The sequence below is a fragment of the Protopterus annectens genome, chromosome 4.part1, assembly GCF_019279795.1.
Source record: "Protopterus annectens isolate FY-2018-M chromosome 4.part1, PAN1.0, whole genome shotgun sequence".
NCBI classification, from domain to species: Eukaryota; Metazoa; Chordata; order Ceratodontiformes; family Protopteridae; genus Protopterus; species Protopterus annectens.
This window is the reverse complement of record NC_056734.1, coordinates 707,309,668-707,336,228: the sequence shown is the minus strand read 5'-3', so window position 1 is coordinate 707,336,228 and position 26,561 is coordinate 707,309,668.

Below are 26,561 nucleotides of genomic sequence, written 5' to 3'. Positions count from 1 at the left end.
CTCTTGTCATTCACAGATCATATTAATAAACATCGGAACAACAACCTGCTGTCCTCAGCACTATTCTTAGACCTCTCTAAGGCCTTTGATATGGTCAACCATTCCCTCTTACTAAACATCCTCAAATCATTTGCCTTGGACAGTCAAGCTATCCAATGGTTTAAATCCTACCTAGATAACAGACAACAAGCAGTCCTTTGGGATAATCAAATATCATCTCTTCTTCCCATCACAATTGGAGTGCCACAAGGCTCAATACTGGGACCTCTCCTCTTTTCTATTTTTATTAACAAACTAAATATGTCCCTTCCTCAATCCATATGTATACAATATGCCGATGACTCAACTCTGATATGTTCAGCATCCTCCCCAATAACACTCCAGACCACTACACAACAAGTCTTCACAGCAGCTGAAAACTGATTCTATCAGCATGGCCTCTTACTAAATCCCAAAAAGACTAAATTATTACTTTTTACCCCATCACAGAAATCTTTAACCTTTACTTTCGATATAATGTCAAACAATGGCACAATAATATCCCCTGACTCAACTACCAAACTTTTAGGTGTCACAATAGACCATAATCTCAACTTCGATGCCCATATTAACTTAACCATCAAGTCAGTCAATAGAAAACTTGGAGCTCTCTATAGGCTCAAACCCTTCCTAACTACCTTAGCCAGAAGTACTTTAGCTCAAACACACTTACTCTCTACCCTTCTTTATGCCTCACCGATTTTCACAAACTTATCAAAAGCTAATTTCAATAAATTAGCAGTATCCTATAATAATATTACAAGATTTGCCACAGGAGCCCCTTTTAGAACCCATCATTGCTGTAATCTGAAACAACTAGGCTGGCTGGAACTACAAAATCAAATACGACTACAGCAACTTACCATCACCCACAAAATCTTCTGTCAACCTTCTAACACCACAATACTTAGTACCCTTATTACTCCTTATAAAAATCTATCATCCTTGCGCTCCGCTACAAAGCTACTAGCAGCACCCTATAAATCCAACAACAAAGCTGGAGACTGTTTGTTCGCCAACTGTATTGCACCTATCTGGTACAAGCTTCCACGTGAACTCACCACTATTATTTCTCTACCCACTTTCAAGAAGCATCTAAAAACTCTGCTTAAGTCTCAATGGCTCTGTCCTTGTACTAACCCTGACTAAACTATTACTCCCTCTACCCTTTTCACCCCCTCAAACCTTTTCTAGGTTAGTATAGTATTAGTGTTTGAACCTTCTAAAATCAGCTAAATCCTGTGCTTAATTCTTATTAGCTCTGTCCTTTACAAACCTTGACTAAAACTTTCTATTCTCTATTTTCTCACCCTTATATTCTCCCCAAAAAAAAAAAAAAAAAAAAAAAATGTTTTGGGCTTGCTGATTCTCAGTATTGTAAAGTTTTTTTGCCAGTAATACTTATGAACCAGTTTCTTTTCTTTGTATAATATTTCTTATTTGAATGTATAACATACTTGATTTTACTAACCCATTTTTATTGTGGAGCTTTTCTCCCCGGGCCTCTACTGAAAATGGACATGTATCCAGCTAGACTAGCCCGGTCAACAAATGTAAAATAAAAATAAAATAAAATAAAAATGAAACAGATCCATGGACTGGTGAAATACGCTTGCAGCCAGTCTATTTTGAAAACAGTCCAGAGAGTGAAGTGAGACTATTTTTATTTTCAGTCTTGGCTTTACACAGAATTCACCACATGACTGGAATGTATGTATGTGAAGTATGTTCATCATGTGTGGATTTCTGAGAACCGGGATCTAAACAAGCATTTCTTTTTTTTTTTCTTTTTAACTGGGAGGGCTGCAGCTCAACAGCCAGTACCACTTGTTACCCCTGTACTTAAGTCTACACAAACACTCTTATTATACAAAACGTAACAGAAAAACAAATACATTATAGGAGAATGTGCATAACACCTGTATGGACCATCTCCATAACGATGTGCTTTTGAAGCAATTGAGTGCAGAACCAACTACCAATTGACATTAAAAGACTGTTCCTCTGCTTGTGTAGCATAAAATTCTACGTCTGCTCTAAGAGTAGAATCCATTACTATGCACTGTCCAGGCCTACCTTTTTTGAGGTTTCACTTTATTTAAATAATATAAAATATAAACAATCGAGAACCAGAACAAACTAATAAAACTAAAAAACAATGTTCACTGGCACTATTAATGAAACCAAACCACTTTAATCAAAAATAATAATAATGCATAAGCACTTTCATTTGTTAAATACCAAACTTCATCAGATAAACTTTTCAAATCAAACAGCCCCTTTTAAATAACCTGCCATTCTAACCAAATGAGTGGATAAGACGTCAGATTTACAGAAATTAAAAAAAAAATTACTTTTCTTAAAAAAATCCATTCTATTCAAAACATCTAATAAAGCACTTATTACTCTATCATTATAGTTTAACTTTACTGTTATTTAAAAACACATTTACTGTATAATAAATCACTTTATAAAAATAATGTATAAAAACAGGTTGATGGTTCACACTGCTTCATTAATTTAATACCCAATAATGGCATATCATAATATACGATAACTGTGTTAACTAAACTCTACTAACTGATTACAAGTAGTTAATATATTATCTCCCAAGACCTTTTAGCTTCAAAATACTATTAATGGAACTACATTCATTAATACCAGGCCATGCATAAGCAATTAAAACAATTTGCCACATTAATTCCTTTTTCTCTAATTGAAGAGACCACAGACCACCCCTTGAATTTTGCTTTACCTGTTCAATTATTAAATACCAAAAATGATGACATTCATTATCAGAAACATGTTTAGCCAATGCATTTGTGGTATTGCCTTTCCTTATAGCATATTGATCCTCATACACTCTGTCCTTTAGATTTGCCTATGTAATATACCGGACATCATTTACAATTTGCCAAATATACCACACCTTTTGTAGTACGTTTAAATGACCCTTTTATTCTATAAATAACATCTCTTTCTTAACACTTACATTTGAGCACAATGCAGAACCATCTTCTACAGTTCTGCTACCCCAAATAAATCTAAAATAACCATTTCTCCTAGCCATAAACATATTAAAGAGGTGTATGCATTCATTTTCAAAATCTGAATCTAAACTAACCATGTAAGTGTTAACAAAGAGAATATCAATTTTGCAACAAGTTTTATAACCACTTTTACCACTGACTTTGATAAAGTATGGGCAATTTTGATGAAAAATTAGGTATTTACTGAAGAAGACAGTTTTTTAAGAACTAAAATCAAAGAGCTACCAAAAATGATTACTAGAACAGGGATGAATCTGGAAGCTATGTTAAAAGGTGATAAGCCTAATAATTTTAAAAAGGTGTCAGGGATGAAAAGATGTGGGATGTGTAATTTTTGTAATCTTATTTTAGTAACTGACCATTTTCAAATTAGGAATGTTATTTACAGAATAAATGGATAATTTAATTTTACTACAAAAAGTGTGATATATTTGGCAAATTGTAAACAATGTCCAGTATATTACATAGGCAAGATGGACAGAAGTCTAAAGGATAAAGTGTTATGATATGCCATTATTTGGTATTGAATTAATGAAGCAGTGCGAACCATCAACCTGTTTTTATACAGTATTTTTATAAAGTAATTAATTAGAGAGTAAATGTGTTTTTAAATAATAGTAAAGTGAAATTCTAATGATAGAGTAATAAGTGTTATACTAGAAGTTTTGAATAGGATGGATTGTTTAAGTAAAGTAATGTTTTGTTCATTTTTATAAAGCTGATATCATAGCCGCTCATTAAGTTAAAATGGCAGCTTATTTAAAAGGGGCTATTTGGTTTGAAAAGTTTATCTGATGAAGTTTCGTATTTAACAAATGAAAGCGCTTATGTATTATTATTATTATTATTGTTTTTGATTAAAGTGGTTTGGTTTCATTAATAGTGCTGTTTGACACTGTTTTTTAGTTTTATTTAAATAATAGTACAAACAGAAACTATTCAAAACATACATTTTATACACTCCACTCTACATCAATACTAATAATGTAGTTTCATATTTAATATTGTTACTGCCACTTCATCCTCATAAAAGTACATTTCGGAACATGATCAAGTAAACATACCTCTTTTTACTAGTAGTGCATACTATTTTCTTTTTTTTTTACATTTGTTAACCGGGAAAGGCCAACTGGACACAAGTCTTTTTTCAGTGGAGGCCCAGGGAGAAAATCTCTGCATAGGAGTAAGTATATCTAACAGAGTGGTTATTGGCAGTGGAGACTTTTATCAGGCATTTATTATTAGATCGTAAAGTTCTGGTACTGGACTATAGTTGTAGCAGATTTTGTAGGGCAAGTGTTTTTTTTTTCTGATAGAGTATTTTCTAGGCCATGGTTAGTTGGGTATAAAGCAGGAGTTGGGAAAAATCGAGCCATTTGAGCTGCCTGAGTGCTTTACAGTGATGAGACCTGAAGTCTGAGTTAGTTGCAAATCTAGCAATTTTATTATAGCATGTTTCAAGTTTTGCAAGGTCAGATTTTTGAAGTTGGTGAGTATAGGTGATGCATACAGCAGGGTTGAGATCAAGTGTGTTTGAGCTATTGTGACTTTTGTGTTATTTGTGAGGTAAAGTTATACCTATATAGAATATCTAGTTTTTTGTGTACTTTTTGTATGGTTTGAGATATGTGGATGGTAAATCTCATGTTACTGTCTATTTCAACCCCTAATAGCTTAATATGAGCAGTGGGGAAGATTTACTAAATTATCAAACTGTCTAACACTAACTATGTAAACCACAGATTTTCTTTTATCATCTTCCCTTCTCCAGAATTAACAAAATTTAACATAATAATTGCCACAGCTATCTTGACATTATTTTTATGGAAATATGATACACAATTTTATCTTTTAAAAAAAGGTAAAACTTCTACAGCTTAGGAATTAAATAAACATTTAATTTAAATGAAAAACAACTGAATTCTACCAACAATAAATTAACACCTCCATGTGAAAATCTGCAATGTTTCTTATTACTATATAACATAATCAATCACCAGGTAAGATCAGTTCAAGGAAATACTAAATTCATTCTTCAGTGTATACTTACTGATGCTGTATGTTCTTTATACAAAAACTGATGACCTTTCAGTCCCTTTTTAAATTCTCTACACAACAACCCCCCTCTCATGGAAAACAATACTATTAATTACCTTATATCTAAGAGTACTCTGTACTGCATTCAACAGATTAACCATAAACTAATATTAATTATCACAAGCTTTATTAACATAAGGCTACTACTCAAAGATACCTGAATATCATCATAAGACTTGAAGAGTACAAAATCATTCATGTACCTCCAGTCATAATTGTCATAGTATTATAATCTTTGTATCCACATTTAACAAACTTAAGTGTCTTCCTACTAAAAGAGGTGTAACTTCGTTTGTCACCTGGGTGAAAAGACAAAATCATGATATTAAACCCAGTCAAGTATAGTAATGGAAACACTCCTAGCATATTTAAGGCATAGAATGGCCCACAAGACAGTTAACCTGGTACTAATTTAAGGGTTAGAAAATTGTCATAATCATTAAGGTGTTTATCTCAAATACACAAGGTACAGATTTTGAGTCTTACCTTTGAGGGGAAATTGGCTAGGCTTAAAATGACCTGCAAGAGCAGACAGCCTATTTACCTATAAACCTATGAACTTAAAAGAATTGACAGGTCTTATCAGTACAAAGTTTTTCCAGAATTCTCTGTGCATACCATTAATGCATTCTGTATATACTGTACACAGGTCCTTCAATTCTTTTAGGTATCCAAATAACTTGCAAATTCTTCTTCTTTGCCTCATTTTTCAAATCTGTCAATTTCATGCCATCTAATAACATTCCTGTGCTCATGTGCAGAAAGTGATCTCTTTTGGTACAAAGCCAAGATGGTGTCAGACTGATCACAAAGTTTATATATGTCAAATTCTTTAAGAAAGTATTCCATTATCTACTAACATTCTTAAGTTTGATTAGGATGATTCAAAGTACCATGTCCACAGATATACCTGGTGGCTGGTGCCTTTACTTCTACCTTTTCTTCATCTTCACATTTCTCTAATTTTCCTGGGGCCAGTTGCTTTGTTGAATTGTCCAGCAATTTGGATATTACTGTTTCTCTCCCCAGCATTACAAATCATCAACCTAACAAATGTTTTATATAGATAGATACAGATATAGCTACAGATATAGGTATAAAACATAACTTTACTTTAAAACATTAAACTACCACATGCCAATTTTCACATATAACAACTTAAATTGTTATTTGTTTAAACACTTTTAATGGCAGGGCCTGGAAAAGGTGCCTTGTTTCCTGACATGCAACAAGATCTCTTTCCTGGCCTATTTTTTATTCTCACCTCAAACCTGACAAACAGAATTTGTAGTCTCCCCTTAAAATTGGATATACCACCTAGTACAGTCTGAGTGAGACATGCAGTAGTATTCCCATCTCCACATTAATGAGCTATAAGCTTGCTTTGGACAGGAAAAATTATCTTAAAAAGAGCTTTTCCATTTTGTCTTTCACTACTGCAAAATAGGATGTGCTATTATTGAGTCTGTCTGTAGTCCACTGTATCTCCCTTACCATCTTGTTTTCCCTGTCATAATACCCTCATCCCATACACGCGCACCACACACACACACACACACACACACACACACACACACACACACACACACACACACACACACACACATACACACACAAACACACAATCCCCAGTTTTCTTCTAGATTTTATTCTTTAGGTTATTAGTAATATATATTAATAAAGTAAATACAAATTTATATATTATTTTAACTTAGTAATTATTATTATGATTATTATTATTATTATAACATACATAATGGCTAGTAAATATGAAACATACTTTTAAATATAGTAAGTTTGCCAAAATACAGGTATGTTTGCCTAATAGGTATTTAATTTTGCACTGAAGAAAGCCAGTTTAGTGTGAGAACACATCAAACAAGAGTGAAGAATACATTGCTAATTGCAGTCAAGATGTTTCAACAATTCATCTTGTAGTACTTCAGCCCTGAGGTGCTGCCCCAGAGATAGAAATGTGAAATGACAGATGCAACATCTGTGACTGCTGCTCTCCATATGACATTCTGAAGCAAGATTTGCTGAACAGCCTCGGAGAACTCTAAACTCCTGCTTAATGTATGAAATGCTGTGAAAGGGAATCCAAACATGAAAAAGTAATGAATCACCATAAAACTCTGCAAAGCACTGCAATCTGTGCATAAGTCAGACTTTTTTCAGACAACCAGAGATTTGCAAAAGCATATAAATTTCAGGTACAAAGTGGAACTTAAATTGTTGAACTACAATATTAACATAAAAATGTTTAATTATCATGCAGTAGTGACCAACTGCTAAAGAAGGTGAATGTTAGCCTGTGCAGATAGAAGTATTGTTTTTCAAACTTATAACAAAATAAATATACCCTCCATCTATTGTTGTAAAAGATTATACCTGTAGTACAGTATTTCATAAACTGTCTTAAATTAAGCAGAAATGTATAATATGGTGCAAAATAAAGCAAAATAAGAATTCACTTTGCTGAAGCTCATTAGTCTATGATTGTCTTACTCTGTCAGTAAGGTGCTACTGTTTAAACTGCTTGTTTGCATGCCAATTAATACTTAGGCAGTCCAAAGATGGACTGCTAAAGTAAGTTGGTCTACCGCATGGGAGTCTATTTTGCCTTATAAATTATTTAGAATGGAATATGACAAATATTTTTAAGAATGTTTTCACTAGCCTTCCTTACTGTCTCTTCCCTTAAAGAGAGGGCAGACAGCTAAGTACAAGATGCATGTGGCTTACTAAATATCATAGTCACTAAAAACTATCAGGTTGCAATGGTGCATGCTGATGAATAAGGACTGTTAGCATTAGAATGGCTTGATGGGAAATATTGGATTCAGCATGGTTTATGGAACTGTTTCTATATAACCACATGCATGTGATTTTACTTTAAGTAAATCCTCTTTACTACAAGATACTTCATTGCAAATTCCTAATACACGTTTAACAGCAAGAGTGACTTCTAAATGTCAGTTAATTAGTGACTGAATTCAGCCTTTTTATGTTGAATATACATTGTTTTGTTAGTTCTTGCTACTGACACTGCTACTGGTCATTAGTATCTTGGTCTGATAAAAATTAAACCCAATATTGATCTCTGCCATCCAAGATATTGTTTTAGCAAATCCATTAGAACTTATTGTCAATCCTTGTAAAACATGACATGAGCATTTTAAGTTTTAAATTTCTAAATATTCAGGAACTTGTCTCCCCAAGGAGATGTTTGAATTAGCTGCTGTGTGGCATGGTACAACCAAGAGGTCACTGGCATGTTTACTGTAATTCTTCATTAAAACAGCCAGCATTATGGAACCTCAGGTGATATGATACTATGTAATGTTAACAGAATTACAGTATCACTTTGGATTCTTGTTCCTAATGGTACTCAATCAATTAACAAAAAGTTACAGTGCCGTATTTTAATAGCACATTTAGTACTACTTTGTAAATTTCCCCACTGAGCATTGATGCAAAACATAAACAAGCTGAGTTTTCACTTGTATGGCTATTGTCTTTGTAAAACAATTAACTGTACAGTACCCCTTGATGATATGACAAAATCTGATGCTAACAAAATCATAACAGCAGTCTGCACTCTCAGTCCTAATGGTACATCATCAATTACTGAATAATTACAAAATGCTTTCAGTCTTTTCCTGGTAATGCTATGACATTTGTTGGAGAACTTTCCCTCCCCTGGGTGTGGCTTCATGGCTCCAGGCTGTAGCTAAACTGGGCTAATATGTTTGTTCTTTGTTCTTTGAGCACAACCTACAGTTCATTTTTTTTTCCTTGAAGGCAGTCTGCGCAGCAGTCTATATTTGCACTAAGAGCAGAATTCTAAATGCTTATTCACACAGTGTTGACATGACTGATATGGTGACCCACAAATACATTGCCTTTCTCCTGTGGGCATTACCTAATTGAGCAATTAGGCTCTGTACCAGTGAGAAGGCTATAAAGTTAGTTTAGACGTAATGGGTGCAACATAAGCAATGGTCTTACATTCACTTGTATTCAAGTGGATCAGACATTTCTGTTTATTACTGCTCTACCCATGCTTCCACTTAGTCATACGGCAGTAGCACAACAGATAATTACATTATTTGATTCATAACTGGATAAGGCAGTAGGTATAGGGATGATCTAGAAACACTGTAAGGTAAGTGAATTGCTCAAATATGCACAATATGCAATTGGAGAATGAAAGGATCAAACCAGGCCTACATGATTATGCTTGGTAGCACCTTATTGTTTTAGCTCTCAGTGCTACACTAACAGCAAAGTTAAGTTAATATGGTGTAGAAGCTTTGAAATAGACTGATTGCTATCCAGCATGATATTTAGCTTATCATAGGATCATAGGAGATTACTAGGCTATCAACCCAGAGGTCATTTTAAGCCTAGCCGTTTCATCCCTATGTAATACCATAGAAAGGCTAGTCAATATCCATTTAGTGATGACTACCAAAAATATTAGTTTAAGGGTGTGCGCACTTATGAAACCAGCTTATTGTAAGTTTGTTTTTCAATTGAATTGTACAGGTTATAGGTCACATTAAAGGTGGGAAACATTTTGAAGTGATTTATTGTGGTCTCATTTTTTATATCACAAAAACTTGGCATTTTAACAGGTGTGTATACTTTTTATATCTACTGTATACACAAAAAAGATATATTAGTGATCTATATTAAAAATGGACAGCTCAAACAGCTATGCTGATACTGATAAAGAAAGAATTTCAGGATGGTTATTCAGAGGATATCTGGGACAAAGGAAAAGGGGGGACTTATATTAATTGTTATTATATTATTATTATATTAATTGTTAAAGGAGCTCCAACAGTAATAGAAGAGGGAAAAAAATATAATAAATGGTAGATTTGTAGTACTAACGGGCTACTGTCAAGGGAGAAGGATTACACTGACATGCATTTATACTCCACCTAAAATTGCTGTCATGAAGCTTAAGAAAATTCTGGAAGAAATAAGCAGCTTTCAGCAGGGAATATTACTAATAGGGATGGACTGTAATTTAATTTGTAGCAGTGAAGATGTACCGGGGGGACCAGAAAGGAAAATACAACAAAAGAGGATAGTTTTGAAGAAATTTATGAAAATATTTGGCATGGAAGATATGAATTCAGTAGGAGGAGTTCAGAATGTATTTACATATTATTCCACAAGGCATAAAAACTGGGCTAGGCTAGAAAGAACTTGTATTCCACAGGAACATGTGTATTTAGTGGATAGTTTTGATAACACATCCAATAACTATTTCAATCGGATCATGAGCCAATAAACAAAATAAAAATGCATGGTAATGAAATAAAAAAAAGAGAGAGAGAGAAAGAGAGAGAGATAGAGACACTGGTACTTTCCCACCTATCCATTAAAAAGGCAGAAATTTAAGGAATGTGTATTGGAAATTATTTGGGAGTTATTAGGGAAAGCAGAAATTTCTTCTGAAAAGTATAGCTAAGGAGTGGGAAAAACTTAGAGTGGAGATTAAAAATAGGGTGGAAATAACACAGAGATATATGATTAAGAAGTAACAAAAATTATTTAGAGGGACTGACAAAGATTATGGTATTACAAAATATGGGGGAATCTCACAGAACAATAAGAGGAGCAATTGCAGAATGCTAAACAGAAAATAATGGGTTGCCTCAATAATATTCATGATATTAGAAAGATTGTTGTTAAGCAACTGGATTTTGATAACTACAGAGCACAAAAAATTTTAGCGCAATGACTCAGGCAACAGAAAGTAGAAAGGGTTGTCACCAAGCTTAGGGAGCCTATAACAATGAAGATAACCACAGATCCTATACAGTACTTTAAATATTTTGAAAATTTTATGAAAATCTGTATAATGCTGAGAAATATGAAATTCAAAACAGGTACAAACAAAAATGTTTATGTAAAAATTAAATATACCAAGGTTAGAGGTAGACGAAGCTCAATTACTAACAATTAAGACAGGAGAAGATGAGATAAAAATAGTGATGTGTAACCAATTTACAGGAAAGTCCTCTGGAACAGATGTATTCCTGTTCAAATTTGGAAGCCAGGAGGGAAAGAAAAAAAGATCTGGAAGGTTTTGTTTAACAGTATTTGGAAAAAAAAAAGGAGAAGCACCAAAATCCTGGAAGAAAGTGGTGGTGGTAGCTGCTGTAATACCTAAAGGTGGTAAAGACCCATCAGATCCAGCTTTATATAGGTCCCTTTCAATTCTATACCATGATTATAAAGGGATTATGCCTATAATGGTTAAAATAACAGTAAATATAATGTCACAACTGAAAGCTATGGATCAGTGTGGTTTTGTGGAGAGCAGGCTAACATTTGACATTAACAGAACAATGATGACCCAGAAGGAAACAGAATGCAAGAAATGCCACTGTTATCGGTGGGTCTGTTCTAGACTCTTGCCTGGAATTGGAAATGTGTAATCATTTGGTTCACACACTGTCAACTAAATAACTAGATTTATTTTCACTTGGTGGCAGCTCCTATATTCTCATTATGAACATACTGACTGAGAATATCATTATGAATCCTAAATCTGAAACTTCATTTACTAAAACAACTTAGCAATATTGACTTAAAATAAAAAACTTATTACAACCTCACTATACAATGACAGCTCCACAAACATAAGTCTATAACCCCAAAAACATTAAAAGCTCCTCAACTGGCAGCACAAAATGGAAGACAAAGATGAAAATGTACAGCATTAAAATAACAGCAATAACCTAAAACATTTTTGGAGGCCTTCACACTCCCTACTGTCAGATCACACTAGCATACATAAACAGCAAAATCTATTTTAAAATGCATACTTTTGTTCTGGTCTTTCTCTCTTTCCCTTCCTTCCCTCTCTGAAGCAGCAAATTTAGAGACAGCAGATGATAACCAAAACACATCTGTGAGGAAACACACCCAAGCAAAATAAATGTAGAGAAAGAGAAAGTGACCTAAATGGAACTGCCCTGCTCATGGAAACCTGACTGAGAAAACTATTTGGGGGGGCAGGGGAAAATCAGGCTATATCATATTAAAACTTCATTATAAGGGACTGCATAGTACATTTAATCAGGAAAACTACAGATAATACTATTCCATCAGAAAATAAACAATTATTTAAGCAATAACCAATGACGTGGTACAGTATATTGACGATTTACCCACAGTTGGTGTGGTTGAAATAAATAAAGTCAACCATGGGTAAATTTCAATATACCACAACCACAGAGTTGGTTATTGCTATTATACAATGACATTATTTAAGAAAAAAAAATACTTACTTTACTTAAATAATGTCTTTGCATAAAGGAGCATTACTGTTCTTCCACAGCTGGTGATATACTGCTGCGTTGTTTTGATGTACTGCCCATGGGACTTGCGTTCCCACTTATACCCAGTACATCAATGCTTTAAAAAAGGAAGCAATGGAGAAAACAAAGTCTCCTTTGGTTCGTTTTTGTTTTCTATTTTTTTTTTTTTTTTTTTTTTTTTTTTAATTATTAAAAAAAAAAGTTTGGGCTACTTTAGGGGTAGGAGAGAGAGACAGAATGGAGGAAATGCAAAAAAAATTACGGTACATGTCTTTAGTTTTAAATAACGTACCTGATTTTCTTTGTATTTCCTCCATGCTGCCTCTCAGATATGTCTGGAGTACGAACTATAGGGTTTTTTTTTAATTTTTGTTGAAAAAAAAATAAAAGTTTTGGAATATACAAATGGAAAGAGGTCTGGGTGACCGGACCTTTTTCTGTTGGTATATTGTGGGATTTACAATGGGCACACTGGTTGGGCTGGCCAATCAACGTGCATGGTTTTGAATACAAATGGCCAGTCATTGTATAATTTATTATATATCATAACACACTTGACAGAATAAAATGTCATTTGTGGTAATCATCTTCTACCATGTATCATAAAATGTTTGAATCATAATAAAAATGAGTATTTGTTCAAAATGTGGTAATGAAAGGTTCTAATTTTATAACAATCTCTAGGCCATAAATACTTGTAATTTGTGTGGTAATTACACCATGGTTGTTTCACACTAGATTCCATTCTTAACATCTTGCAACTACAGATACTATTCACTTTACTGACACTAAAGACTGACAAAAGAATGGGTGGTTTCTGAAGCAGACCCTACTTTACCCATGAGTACTATTTAGATGCAAATACGGCTGAAGTATTTTAAAAGCAAGGTGCCATCATGCTAAGACGGATGGTTCAAAAGTTACTGTTGCAAGATAACTTGGACCACTAAATGCCCTTTCCTTGCCCTCATACAGTAAGTACTTTGTCTGGGCAGCTGCAGAAAGGAGTACTTATTTGATATGCACCACAAACTGTGCCCAGAGCTGATAACGTTATGCTTAATCTCTTCCTGCAGTGCTGCATATCTTAATGGGCATGCATTTGTAAATGCTCCATGGAAAGGGAGTAAAATAATGTTTTGTTTCTGAGTCTACACCATGACTGACCAGGGTCAGTAGGACTGGACACACAGTTACCAAATAAATCATACAGCCACACATGCATGTTTATATAGACTGAACATCTTTGCCTATTAAGACCTTTCCAATCTATAAAGAATGTTCTGCACTATTTTGCTGATGTGTGTCATTGCCAAAAATGCATCATTTCATTTTTTTTGTCAACTAGAAAAAAATAGTGATAACAGTGACAGAGTCCAGCAGTACGCAGATGAAGTTTGTCAAACTCAAAGTCAGCATAACTAGAATAATCAACTTAAACTCATCATCATCTTCCTTCGGCTGTTCCCGTTAGGGGTCACCACAGCAGATCACCTGTTTCCATTTCTTCCTGTCCTCTGCATCCTGTTCTGTCACACCAACCACCTGCATGTCCTCTCTCACCACATCCATAAACCTTATCTTAGGCCTTCCTCTTTTCCTGTTACCTGGTAGCTTCATCCTTTGCATCTTTTTCCCAATATACTCAGCATCCCTCCTCAGCACATGTCCAAACCAACGTAATCGTGCCTCTCTGGCTTTGTCTCCAAACCTTCCAACCTGGACTGACCTTCTAATATACTTATTCCTAATCCTGTTCACCCTCATCACATGCAGTGCAAATCTTAACATCTTTAATTCTGCCACATCCAGCTCAAACTCCTGCCTTTTTGTCAATACCACTGTCTCCAACCCATATAACATAGCTGGTCTCACTACCCTCTTGTAGACCTTCCCTTTCACTCTTACAGGTACTCGTCTGTCACAAATCACTCCTGACACTCTTCTCCACCCACTCCATCCTGCATGTACTCTCTTCTTCACCTCTCTTCCACACTCACCGTTACTCTGAACTATTGACCCTAAGTATTTAAACTCATCCACCTTCACCACCTTTACACCTTGCATCCTCACCATTCCTCTATCCTCCCTCTCATTCACACACATATATTCTGTCTTAGTCCTGCTGACCTTCATTCCTCTTCTCTCTAGAGCATATCTCCACCTCTCCAGGGTCTCCTCCACCTGTTCCCTACTCTCACTACAGATCACAATGTCATCTGCAAACATCATAGTCCATGGGGACTCCTGTCTGATCTCATCTGTCAACCTGTCCATCACCATTGCAAATAAGAAAGGGCTCAGAGCTGATCCTTGATGTAACCCCACCTCCACCTTAAACGCATCTGTCACTCCCACCGCAGACCTCACCGTGTTACACTATCCTCGTACATATCCTGTACCACTCTTACATACTTCTCTGGCACTCCTGACTTCCTCATACAATACCACAACTCCTCTCTAGGCACAATCAAGTTAAACTACGTTCCCTTAATCTGTTTTATAGGTTTTACTTTCAAATACTTATTATTATTGACTATCCTACTTGTGAGTTCTAATGTTACAAGATGTCCATGGTGGTGCACATTAAAGTAACTAGAAATTACAGTAATTGCTGCACATTCATTGTAAGATGTGCCCAGAACAGTCTGCATTTGAGATCTGATCTTTACAGATGTACATAGGAGTTATCGATTACTATATATTTAGTTCAATGTTTCTGAAACAGATGGCAAGCTTGTGTTCAACATGCGACTCTGTTAGCTGGAAAGGTACATCAGGGATGTCATAATTCATTTGTAACTGAATTTTACTGTTTTAAGTCCAGTGATATGTTGAGTGGTCCTTTTAAGCATTCTATTGTGTGGATAACTTTTAAGAAATGTTCCTTTTCAACTTTAGATAAAGTTCCACATGATGTGTGTGGTGGTGGTGGTGGTGGTGTGGGGGGGGCAGAGGGAAACAGACCTGCTGTGCAAGGAGATGCATTGTCAGATTTTGCTGAATAGTCATGTTGCACCTGGTTTTGAGGTTAGAGTTAATGCTGCAGTTTATCATCTTGTGTGACTTAATTTAAGACAAGCCCTAAGTGTGATTAACTATCTTGGTAAGTTTGTACCAGATTTATCAACAATTCTTTGTCCAGTAACAGTGTTTTTAAAGAAAAATACACCATTATCCTAGTGGCAAGCTCAAGCCCAAGCATTCAGAAAAATAAAAAAAGAGCCAACTACAGCTGTAGTGCTAGCATATAATGTGACTTGACAAATAATAGTGAGCACATATTCTAGCCGGTATGCTCTAGCAGCATGCAGCATTATTCCAAATGAATCAACACGTTTCATCCTGTTGGGCATTGCTCAGGAATGTTAACCACTGCTAAGTAGAGATATTTGCAGATCAAAAACGAAAGCCTTGTAAGTGAGCAAGCATGTGAGAAAATCTACAGATACTGATTAGAGCTCAATAGTTTCCAACTTGAAATTGATCACACACCGCTAGTTCTTTCAATTAATCCATACCAGTTAGACAAAGTGCCACTAACATGCCAAAGACTGTTAATGATATTAAGGAGATTCAATGCTGAAACAATACATATGTCTGAAACTAATTGTTGCAAATGGGATACTATACCAAGAAAAGAAAATCCTATACATAATCAATTATAATCAAAGACTGAAGAAGACATTGCTGCTTATGTGCTGAGCATAATGATGACTAGGCCTGCAACTATTAGCAGATTACAGAAGCTTCAACAAGCTACCCAAAGTGATCAAGATTCACAAGCTGTTGTACAACATGTGTGAACTAGATGGCTAAATCACTGGACACAAACTAGACTGCTCATGCATAAGTGCTATACAGTCAAGGGACAGTTATCAGAGCATGCGTACTTGCTGTTATATCGGTTCATGGTTTATAGGCAAGTATTATGCTTACTGCCCTTTGTGGGATATTTCAAACATAGCCAGTTTGCCTTTTTATGCTCAATACTGCTCAATCTAACCTATTCCAATTAGTTATAGATTGGTCTTACACACCCCATGGTCAATTACTATATATTACCCCTAATGAGAATAACTGGGATCATACCACACATAATTTGAGGGGACCAATGCATAGGGAATGCAATTAGAAGCTGCTTCTGTCCAATAAAGGTACTGGGGGCAGTCCGGGGGATAATGTTTCTGTTTCCCATCCACAGATCTAAGTTGCAATTGAATATAGACGGGGTGAATTTTGTTTTATGTAGATGGGGATTCTGTTCCACAACACCAGTATCCTCTGCGAGATATACCTGTCCATCCAAACTGTTCTGTTTATGTTGCAGAAGAGGTATAGATCCCTAGACCAAGTATATCTGATGCCATTTGACTTGCTGATGTTCTGTAAATCCATCACTAATGGGTTAGAGGAAACCTTGTATGCCAGACACTGGTCACCTCTTAGCAGTCTGTAAGATACCAAGTACAGAGATAGGACTTTGAGTTTGTCCATGTAGGGCATGTTGTTTAGGCCTTGTATCTCTTTAGTAAGGTATCTCTGTGGGCCTTCTAGCTGTTGCATGAGCCTGGACAGGGAGGCCATTATATTTAATGGCAGTATATTTAATGACTGGCCCAATGAGGGATGAATAACGAGGAACAATGACATCCTTATATCTAGACACAATCCCTTTGTTTATAAGCTGTGCAATATACAATGACTTTCTTACAACAGCAGACACGTGTTGGTCAAAAGTTAGGTCACTGTCCACATAAGTTCCCAAATGCTGTACCACTGGTTCAGCTGTTAGGGGTGTATTGTCAATGTAGTAGTTTCCTGTGGTAGATGACCTCCTGAAGGATACAGTAATGCACTTTTTGGCATTTAGCTTCAGCCATGATTTTGACACTGTCTATTCATTTCAGACAAACCTTCCTGCTGGATGGCTAAGTCATTTGGGGATACAATGACTGCTCCTGGCTTGCAGTCACCTGCACATTCAGTCAGCCAGAGCCCTTTGGTATTGGCTTTTACTCAGAAAAGTAGATGCTAAACACAAGGAGTCCCAGCACAGAACCCTGGGAGATTCCACCGGTGGCTGGTCTCTATGTATGGGTAACTTCCTCTATTTTGATTGTCTGCATCCCATCTGTGAGCCAATTGGAAATCCAGCAGGTGACATAGGGGATTACTCCCAGTTTATTTAGCTTTTCTACTATGCCTGAGTGGAGAACTCTGTCAAAAGTTTTAAGGTATGTGCTGTGTGCTGTTTTTCCTTCATCTACTGCTTTGGTGACTTTTTCAAAAAAATCCACCAGGTTGGGTAAGCATGGCCTGCCATTGGCAAGTATAAACTGAAATGAGTCCAGTGTTTGGAGCTTGCCTATGTCTTGATTAATTAATTCCATAATAAAGTCTTTGCATATGAGGCTGATCAGACTCATGGGCCTGTAACCGGCTGGGTCTGGGGAAGGTCCTCCCTTATTTAGCGGAATGGCTGTACCTGTTCTCCATTCACTTGATACAAAACCTGTATGCTGTCTGAGAATTAACAATGTTGTTAGGGGTGTGGCTACATCATGCTTCATGCTATTTAGTATGCATCCAGGGATATTGTCAGGATCCATCAATGCAGTATTTTTTGCTTCTTACAGTACTTATAGGACTTGGTCTTGTGTGATAGCTGGAGGTAAGCCAGTTTCAGGTATATCTTGAGGGGCAGACAGAGGGGAGAGAGTGGTAAAGGGATAGCTAAATTTACTGGCCAGTAGGTTCTCTATATCTTCAGCCTAGGTGTAGTTAACATCATTCACAATCAGCTAAGCACATTGCTGTATTCTACTTCTGCAATTACATTCATAACTAAAAAATGCCTTGTGATTTTCTTTGTAATTATTTTAGCATCAAACTTGGCTTTGGTGGATTTTATTAAGCTTCATCGCTTGTTAGGTGGGGATTGGCATAATGGTTAAGGTGTTTACCTTACAGACACAAGATGCAGGGTTTGATTCTCACTTGGGGTAATTGGCTAGGCCCAAAATGGCCCACAAGGGCAGTTAGCCTAGTACTAAAACTATGAACCTAACCTTTTGAGTTGTTTATTTCAGTGCCAAGGAGTCTAACATTCTGGGAATTACTCTTTTTACTTTTGGTCAAAATTATTTTCCTTTTATTATAAAACTTGGGGATGCTATGGTTCTACCATGTGGGCTTGTTTCTGGGGTTTGTCCTACACTTGTTCCTATGAGGTACAGCTGCATCTATACAGCTGTTTGCACGCTTCTATAATGTGATTGTGTGCAGTTCTGCTTATTCGGTGGAGTTAACAGGGACTAGTGGGGATTTGAAGCTTACCCATGTATAACTTAGAGCAGTTAGCTTGTCTTAAAGCAAATTCTAAGGGTATCTAGAGTGTAAGGCATCTCTGGATTCAATTTTATTTTGAAGGAGACTGTTTTATGGTTAGACCCAACAAGTGATGAAGATATGCATAGGATGATGCCAGATGCTCCCATATTAGTAAGGACAAGATCCAAGATGTTATTCCCCCTAGTGGGCACACTGACTAATTGTTCCAAGACATTTGTATTGACAAAGCCCAGGGATCTCTGTGCTTGTGCATTAGTAGTGATGTAGGTTCCCCAGTCTATAGACTATAGACTATAATTTTATATTAAGACAAAATTATAGTGCCACTATTTCCTTGATCAAAAGTGGTATGGCAGATATATGAGTCATCGAGGTCTCACAAAATGTGAAAAAAGCCCAAATGTCAGTGTGGTGGCCAAATATCAACCAGGATATAATCCATCTAGTGTTGAGGTGTCAATTCTGAATTGTACATAAACCATTGCAGAGACATGTTATTATGAATGGATAGTACGGTGCTGTTCACAAGAGGGCCCATTGCAAAATACAGTTGCTGATTTGTAAGAGTTTGAAGGGAAAAAAATATCTTGTTGTCGATTATTATTCATGTGACATAGAAATAATCCAAGTAACAACCACGAGTAACCAACAAATAATAGTTTCAAAACAGTGTTCACACAGCATATTCTACCTATTAAAGAAGTTATAGACTTCAGTATGGAGTTATGTTTGATGTCGACTCTGGTTTTACGCATACTATGTGAAATCTTCACTATCAGCATGCAGTCAGATGTTAAAGAAGACAGAGCAGTACAAACTGCTAAAAAGGTACTAAGACCGTAAGATCCTCACAGAATCCTTGTGGCATACCCACTTACTCCACATAGTTCTACCAAAGTAAGCCCTTCATAGTTAGTGCTTGGAAGAGAAATACAAACTGGCATGCCATTGACAAAGTCAAAACATAATCCTAGAGTTATACTCTATAATACAGTTATACAAAATAACTAAAAAGCCAAAGGTCTTTAAAAAAAAGATTTATGACCAATGTCATTATGCACACCCACTATCTGTCCTGCAACTAGGTCAAAACCAGCAGTTTAAAATTGGGTGAGCATAAGATATATAGCAGTTTTCTTATATGGCACAAACAAAACATATTACCATAGTTCAAAAAAATATGACATATCAAGGTCTTGATGGGTGTCATCCTAAATGCCCTCTTCTGGAAAACACCGTCAAACCAGTCCAGACTGAGAATAACATGATTGATGTCTAAAAAATCCATTCCAGTACTAACAAAAGTGATATATTGTCAATTAAGTCAAGTTCAAGTTCAACTAATCATAGTGGAAGTGTGTGCTCAACCACCACTATCCAGTGTGACTGTTCCTGTTCCAGTTAGCTACATTTTGTCTAGTGACTGCAGACATTCAAATGCTTGCTTACCATTACAGACTGTCTTTTTCTTCCTTAGGTCCTCCATCTGTTACCAGTTCCAGTATGAATGGTCTTAAAATAAAAGAGTGGATGATAAATTTGTATCTCAAAATGATTTCAGAGTTGTGACCGAATCACTGTAACAGTTAAGTAAGCTCTAATAATACATTTCTAGATCTTTCATAAATAATATGTATTACTCATATGCAATAACTATGTGCTTGTGCAGCATCACTTTCAGATTGCTAAAAATGAGGTGCGTCAGTTGTGCGCTGTCATACTGAATAATTTTGAAAAATTAGACTTTTCTTTTAATGGCGGGAGATGTAATGGTAAGTAGAATAAAGCTGTTAGAATGATTGTGTATATTGTACTTAAGTAAGATGGTCACTGCCATTGTAAGAATTGTACATGGTGCTCCCCTTTTAAAGATGTTTACACCCCATGAAGCTTTGCAGTCCTTAAGCTATAATCAGTTGATTAATGGTGCTTGAAGTTAACTGTTAACATGGCTTCTGCTAAGATGTGATGCTGTGGAAAATAAAAATGTTGTGTCTGACTAAAATGATGATGTATCTTAACATTTCTGAGGTGACCGATGAATATTATTGTAACCATTGGTGCACATTCTGACAGTTCTGACAGTTTCCATTGTGGTTTGCTTTTATTGAGATCTCAGGATTTAACTGTATTAGTCAACATTCTTGCATCTCTTCTAAGAGGAGAAGTCCATTATCATTGAAGGGGCCCACAGGCTCATTCCTTTTCTTCAAAGCATTATCCTCTCCCTTCAATTTGGATTTAAGGGATGATACACCAGGGACATGCATTTCTTTTCAATCTTCAGTCCCTAAGGAGGAAGAGCCTATCTTCCTCGTGAACTAGCATTTCCAGAAATAGAGAGAGCTGTATCATTGTCAGTCTTTCCTGATATATGGTCCAGTGCAGAAACTCTAGAGCTCTAGGGGCCAGATTCAATAACACCTACACTACATGTGCACCGAGTGTACCACTGTTCTGAGTGACAAGACAACACAGGCATAGCTTACGCTTTCTTCCTCCTAATTTTAGTTTTACTAGTGATAGTCTTGCCACTTTAAATATTGAAAGGGATTCAAAAAGGTTACCACAAAATGTTGACTACATGTACACCTAGTGTAATCTTTCTGAGTGACTAGAAAGCACAAAAAATGTGATAAGAATTTTATTGAGTAAATATTGTGTACACTTAGAGTTGTTGTTGTTTTTCTTTCGGCTTTTAGGGGTCACTACAGCGGAACTCCAGTCCGCTAATGATTGTCAGTCGATTTTTGCTTTACTAAATCTGGCCCTAGGAAGAGAATAGTCTTTTTTCTCTCAAGGAATGATTTTCTCATGACATAGTTGGATATGGCTTTTTGAAGTTAAGTAACCATTACAACCAGACAATGGGCCACTCAGAGTGTTTGCAGAAGGGTTCTTTGGTTTATTTATAATACCTGTTATAATATCTGTTGGTATAATCAAGAAAGCTCCTGCCCCCAGTACTTCTATTTAGTCCAATAGGATCTTCTTGTATAAGATTACCATAACAGATGGCTATTTCTGTTGTTTCGAATATGTTACCCCTAAAGAATAAGCTGAATAGATGATAAAATCATGTTAAGCATTAGGGAGGACTTCTTCAAGCAGATGGACTGAAGAAAGAGTGGTATATTAGTTTATTATGAGTAACTAAGTTTGTATGGTCATATAAAAGTGTTTGGAAAAAAACAGGACAACATTTATATTTCAGATGTTCTTTTTGTAATTTTTGAAATTATTTTTTAGTAAATAGTAGAATACCACCTCTCATTATTTGCTTTGTTTCCCCACTACAAAATCTGACACTGTTGAGCAATTGGATTAGACAAACTTACTTCTTTTTTATTCTTCTTTTAGTTGGGTTTCAGTGATAGTAAGTCTGTTCTAGCTTGTGAAATCCAAGACTCAAGTAATGCCCACATATTATTAATACAGTTTTGATTCAAGAAGACAACTTTAAGTCAATTAATTCTGGGTCCCACCTAAAAGTAAAAGGCCCAGTGATGTCTAAGCTAATACTGCTAGGATTGAAATTAATGCCATTGTCTCACATAATTTAATCATAATGAAATACCACAGGGTTGCATGTTTATTACACATTTTAAGAAGGGATTAATTTGGTGGAGCAATACAAGGATATCATGGAATTCAATCAGTTAACCTATCATATGCTAGTGATGTCCTTTTCTTTCTATTCTAAACAGTAGTCAGTGAAAAGGTACATAAAACCAGGATTATAATGTGATCATATTACAACAGTCTAAACTAGCAGAAATATTATAGTTAGAAGAAGTGTACCAGTTTGGGTAGAACTGGGATTCTTGTAACTACAGTCTATATATAAAGTGGAAAGCATAATAGATACCAATTAATGAAGAAAGAAGAGTTTGTTAAGAAAGAAAGAAATTAAAACTAACTGAAAAAACCGCTACAGCAACTAAAGCGGAATACCACAGGAATCAGCCACAAAGACAAAATAAACTTTTTTAGCACTTTCTTCCACTTTAATTTTACTTGGACTTCTTCAGAAAAAACAGGATGCCTCCCTACATCCTGGTTTTATACTGTAAAACAGGAAATGATGTTATATTGTATTAATTACTGTCGTATTGCATTTTACAATAAAAAATCATTTAAATACATTCGTTCATGAATTGATAAAAAATATATACACAAGTATAAATATGTACGTTTGATGGTTATGTTGTAACCATTGTCTCTAAAACAAGATTTTTTAAAAAATGTATGAACCCTCTATCTAATAATTCACTACTAGAGATCGATCTGATCCCATTCCTTTTCACTAGTACCCACCAGTGATAGTTTTCTATATTCGGTCAAGTTCATTCCATCAACAGGTGGCCGGATACACTTCTAGGTTGACGGGTTTACAAGTAGCCAGCAGTAGACCCACATGCAAAAGAATTTTATTTTAGGGTCTCGCTTGGTATGTTGGATAAATGTTTGGTAATTCGAGTGTGAGGTGACACGTTTTAGGTTGTTTAAACCGAACAGCATGTCCTTGTTAACGTCTATATACGAGTATGCTAATGTCATACACTTACAGTGTAGATTGTTGGTTATATTGACTTCACAGGATAGATTTTGTGGATAGTTATTGGAGTTTTAGTATTATTGTGCACCACAGTATACAAAATCATGTCGCTAAGTTGTGAGGTAGTAGTGAATTATTAATTTATTAAATAAGCACGTAGAATATATCAAGTGCAAATCAATCCAAATATGAATTATTTGAAGTTTTGTAATGTACATAAATGAATAATACTTTTTTATTTGAGTGTGTTAAATCACCAGTTACATTTTTTAAAAAAGCAAGTATATTGTAAGTTAAATTACACAGTTTGATAGAGGGTTCATACATTTTTTAAAAATCTTGTTTTAGAGACAATGGTTACAACATAACCATCAAACGTACATATTTATACTTGTGTATATATTTTTTATCAATTCATGAACGAATGTATTTAAATGATTTTTTATTGTAAAATGCAATACGACAGTAATTAATACAATATAACATCATTTCCTGTTTTACAGTATAAAACCAGGATGTAGGGAGGCATCCTGGTTTTTCTGAAGAAGTCCAAGTAAAATTAAAGTGGAAGAAAGTGCTAAAAAAGTTTATTTTGTCTTTGTGGCTGATTCCTGTGGTATTCCGCTTTAGTTGCTGTAGCGGTTTTTTCAGTTTCTCTTATTTTCGGGCAACCGAAGGAGTTCTTGAATTTTGTGTGTTTTAAAGAAATTAAAACTAACAGCATTCTTAGCATGTAACAATTCATCCCATTTGAGACACCAATGCAGAAAATAAGCCAATATACTCGTTTGTTTATGACTATCATAAATAATTCAAATTAATGTTTAAGCATTACAGCAAATCTCATTTGAACTACCCTTAAAACCATAAAAGCACCTATTTATAAGATGTTAAAATAAAACAACTCGGAAACAGCAAGGCGCCATTAAGAAGAGTGATCCCTATTCAAACAAAGCATCTGAACAGTGTTAAAGTAACTGGCTAATCTACTGCTACATCATAAATTGGCATTGGGCAGGGAATGAGGCGTCTCCATGTCTGACAAAATATAACATTATGGTACACTACTCCTTTTTATAAAAGAAGTTCTCTTAGCCTGAGGTAGCACTTTTATACAAAATATTAGGTTTTGTTTCTGATGTGGCAGATGAATATAGAGAAAGAGGAATAGAAAGGTCTACAGCAACCAGATTTTCATCTGACCATCTTAATTCCCTAAGGCACCTACAGAAAACTCCACTGAATTTAAGGACTAAAAACACTCCTAAAAAAATCAAAATTCACTTACAACTGCACCCCAAGACTTCTGTCCAAAGCCCTGAAATACTTGTATTATCTATTCCTCCAATTATCTCTAAAGATAATTTACTGAAAGCTCTAACCAAGACCAAAAATATTTAGTGGACCTGGCAGTACACCTGGTTGCTTAATTAATAGTACTGAACATGCCCTGGCAGACCCACTCCTTAACTGTTTAACCTACATTTAGCTCCTGGTTACAGACCTTGATGACACTGCAGTGGTGCTGTTCCTCCATAAAGGTGGTCTTCCAACTGAGGCAGGTAATTACAGACCAAGCGGTCTTACAAGCCTCATCTACAAAGCCAAGGAAAATTATAGCTGACCTCATAAACTATGACAGTGATGGTGAACCTATGACACACGTGTCAAGAGTGACATGCCATGATGTTCTGGGTGACACACCAGCATTCACCAATACCCTACTTACCAAAGAAACTGAATGAACAAAAACACAATTAATATGTGACCCTGCACTTACCTATTAAAATTCTGCAACAAAAAAGTCATTAATTGATGTTAATCAAATCAAATGCAATATGCTCCATATTTTTTCCAGTTCAATTCAAAATTACAATTAAAAGTAGGGTAATTTTTTTGGTGCATTATTTTAAGCCCAATTATCAGTGCACATATTGTTTTCCCTATTGTAAGTAATTTATTTTTCTTTTACTATTATAATACATAGCAGCACATATGACTGGAATGTATTTTTTTTAATAAATGAATATGTAAAGAATTGTTTCTCTTTTGTCTGGCATTTTCTGAATTTTTGACACACCTAGCCCAAAAGATTCACCATCACTAAACTATGACATCAAGACTCGTGTTTGATTTGACTCCCCAACAGTTTCTCTTTGTGAATAGTATTCCTGTTATTGAATGTGAAAACTTATTTGAAAGGGTTGAAAGGCAGTAGATGGTGGCCATGTGGTATAAACACCATATCTTCACAGTGTATCTTGACATGGTTAAGACCTTCAACATTATCTCCCATGTTGACATTATGCAAAAGCTGAACACTTTAAAAATCAACTGATATTTTGTATGGTGGATAGCAATCTAGCTGAAACATTGAATCCACACATTGTGAGCTGCATGCACCACATCAGAAAGTATGAAAGCAACCAGCAGTGCCCCCTTTGGGCTCAGTAATGGAACTTCTTCTTTTTGGCCTTTCTTTATCAGACCTCCAAGCAGACAGCCAAGACTTGTGGCTAACAAAGTGTGCAAATGGCAGCTAACTCGGGGTTGTTATCATAGCTCTCAACTGTACAGATTTTTGCAGAATGTCCAGATTTTTAACTCATATCTTTTGCCTTTTCCTCATAAAATGTGTGTTTTCTTGGCAAATCATGGGGATGATCTGAGGACTTGAAGTCACAAAATAATGACTTACATATTTGAGTTTCAGGTTTTATATCCTTCAAAAAATGCATGCTAACACAAATCTTTTTTTTATTCTAGCAAATTTCTAATAGCAGTATTTAAAATCTGGCCCTATTTTTGGGCCTTTGCCTCCCCATCATGCCAAGGCTTTGCCCAGATTTCTTATATTAAGAGGTTGAGAGGTATGTTTGTTATTAAGTCACCTCACTGACAACCAAACCCTCCTGATTGAACTCTCCTGAGTAAACTCTTGGTTAAGTAACTCACTAAATGCAGTAAACATTTAGAAAGACAGTAAAGGTACCTAACAAAACATATCACAGATCTGAAGTCCATTTGCCAAAGAAAGAGCCTAAAAACTCTATCCCTTTATTCAGTGTCTTACACACTTTGAGGGGAGATCTCTGTCTCACTTACCAAGCCATTAGA